The sequence below is a fragment of the Lepisosteus platostomus genome, chromosome 18 (assembly GCF_059453375.1).
Source record: "Lepisosteus platostomus isolate fLepPlt1 chromosome 18, fLepPlt1.hap1, whole genome shotgun sequence".
In the NCBI taxonomy this organism is placed as follows: Eukaryota; Metazoa; Chordata; class Actinopteri; order Semionotiformes; family Lepisosteidae; genus Lepisosteus; species Lepisosteus platostomus.
The window spans coordinates 20,881,509-20,883,971 of record NC_142628.1 but is presented as its reverse complement, the minus strand read 5'-3'; the positions used below and the strand labels follow the sequence as shown (position 1 = coordinate 20,883,971).

Here is a 2,463-nt window from a genome sequence, read left to right as displayed (position 1 = left end):
AAATACTGCACAGTTCAGGAACTTCATCAACCTAGCAACTGTAAAATAAGCTTACAAACAACTGAATTGAAATGCCAAAAAGTTCAGAGAAAGGCACAAACTATGTTTACTTGGGGTTTACAAAATTAAAGCTAACTAAAACTGTAATGATAAACAATCATGCTGCCAATGGACAGAGAAATATCATGTTTTTTGAATAATGTATTATTTGTTACATAGGAACCCAGTATAAGGGAATCCCTTGCGATCCTGTCTGCAGAGATAAAGGTAAGTATTGTTTTCTCTTTAGCTCTGTCACTCCAAGAAATATAATGAACATAAATATATTTGCCAATCTTTTCATAGTAATCCAAACAACTCTGCGTGTATCTGACATTTGTAATATTTATCTACCGCAGTATAACTCTTCTGGCAAGGCGATTGGTATTGTACCTTGAAAGAAAACTGATTGGAAATGTCATGTACTCTATGGTTTCTATTGATGTCAAGTGGCAAATGTTGACTGGTGATGTTATGTGAATCTTAGGAAATGGTCATTTTTCAATCGAGTCTATGTTTCTCAGAATTTGAGACAGAGAGGTCAATCTCTGCAATCCGAGCTGAGGGCATTTCTTGGAATGGAAAGGTAAGAGCAACGTGTTCTTTGATATTCTTTTAAGACTCTTCGCCAGATTTAACGATGAAAAATGTAAATAATAATAACAAACATTATTTTATATAGTGCCTTGAAAGGTGGCTTCTTTACAGAATGACAAAACCAACTACAATAAATAATACACAAGATATGCATGATGACAATACACAGTTAGAGGAGACAGTAGATGGTCATTGTCAGTGTATTCTGAAGGTAGTTTTCCAATTTTTTGGAACGGGGTAAAAGAGGCCACCTCTACTAGAATCTTTGTCCTAACCAAAAATGTAACAAAGTATAATAATAATATTAAAAATTATAATAATAAACTTTATCTATAGAGCACCTTTCATACAAATAGTGCTTTGGTGCTTTAAAAACCAAGCGTAAAAATAAAATATTAAAATTGAGAGATATACTTTCAGTTGTAAAGGAAAATACAGCAATACAGTAAAGCAACATACATGTCAATTAAATAAATAAAAATTAGGAAAGTCGTAATAAAATAAGAACAATTAAAGAGAACTAAAAAAAGAAACAGAAATAGAAAGAACAAAGAACCACTTTAACTTAAAGCAACATTTTCAAATGTTTTTTTAAAACAATGTACCGAGCTTGACTGCCTAATAAAAAGTGGAAGTGAGTTTCATAATTTAGAAGCATAAAAACAAAAAGCAGCCTCTCCACTCTTTCTGCATTTCACATGTGGTATTTGCAGTAGGCCAGTATGTGCAGATCTCAGGTCACGTATAGGAACATATGAAGACAGACATTCAGTAAGGTACAGACGTGCTAGGTCGCTTAAAGCTTTAAAAACAAGTAAAAGAACTTTCAAATTTATCCTAGATAATACAGGTGACCAGTGAAGTTTTTTCAAAACAGGAATGATATTCTCTTTCTTGTATTTGTTAGGATCTGTGCTACTGCATTTCGAACAAGTAGTAAGGGATTTATTGTTTTCTTGGGAAGCCCACAAAACAGAGCATTATAATCATATCCACATCAATGTGAGCAATGGAGAAGTCAAATTAACGTGTCTAAATATCATCTAGTTCTATCCCAGGGAAGAGGGCTGTTGCCTACACAGACGACAAGACACAAAACGCTCAACTGTCCAAAACACGCATAAGGACATCAGTCAGGAGGAACAAGGTAAAGTGTTTTTTCTTCTTCACCATGGTCATGTAGTTTCACTCCAAGCACTGTCATATGAAATAACTGTGGAAACGACCTCCCCAACATTTTGGGTTGTTGCATTTTGCTTCAATGAATTGTAACCTTTTCTTTTAGACATTAAGAGGAAGGACACATTCACCCTTGGTAGAGATTCAGTTGTTCTATGAGATGTCAAGGTGAGAATTAACCACTTCAGGGATAAGTCAATCCACATAACTGAAAAAGGGGCAATGAACAGGATATGGGGATTTTGCTAGTTATAAAGTACAATAATCATCATTACATGATCTAAGACTACTGAAGTATAAGCTGTGTCCCTGACTGATTAATTAGCAAATTCATCTTTGTAGAGTGCAGCTACTATCTATTCAGTGGCATTTCCTTAAAACAATTGTATTCCCACATTCTGAATATGGAGTGAGATCATGTAGAGAATGTTGGACTTGTAATAACTAATTGAAGGATAATAATAATCAACGAAAGTGCTTAAAAGTATCAACAAATGCCTTCAAAGTACTTGACACGTACTTTGCTTTCAAAAGTGAAACATAATTAATGCTTACGTAAGATTTCTCTTGACTTCTCAGGAGTATACTAACTCCAAGGACAAGTAACATCACAAACCATTATTTAAGTGCTGATGTTGGAGCTGCAAT

At 34.2% G+C, this 2,463-nt stretch overlaps 1 long non-coding RNA gene across 1 annotated transcript; it reads left to right on the top strand.

Annotated features, from left to right (window-relative positions):
* The first annotated feature begins 479 nt into the window (after positions 1–479).
* LOC148645869 (uncharacterized) lies at positions 480–1,983 on the top strand. The gene is made up of 3 exons (XR_015928192.1): positions 480–625; positions 1,684–1,783; positions 1,922–1,983. It is a non-coding gene; the product is annotated as an uncharacterized LOC148645869 (long non-coding RNA).
* Positions 1,984–2,463: the final 480 nt, after the last annotated feature.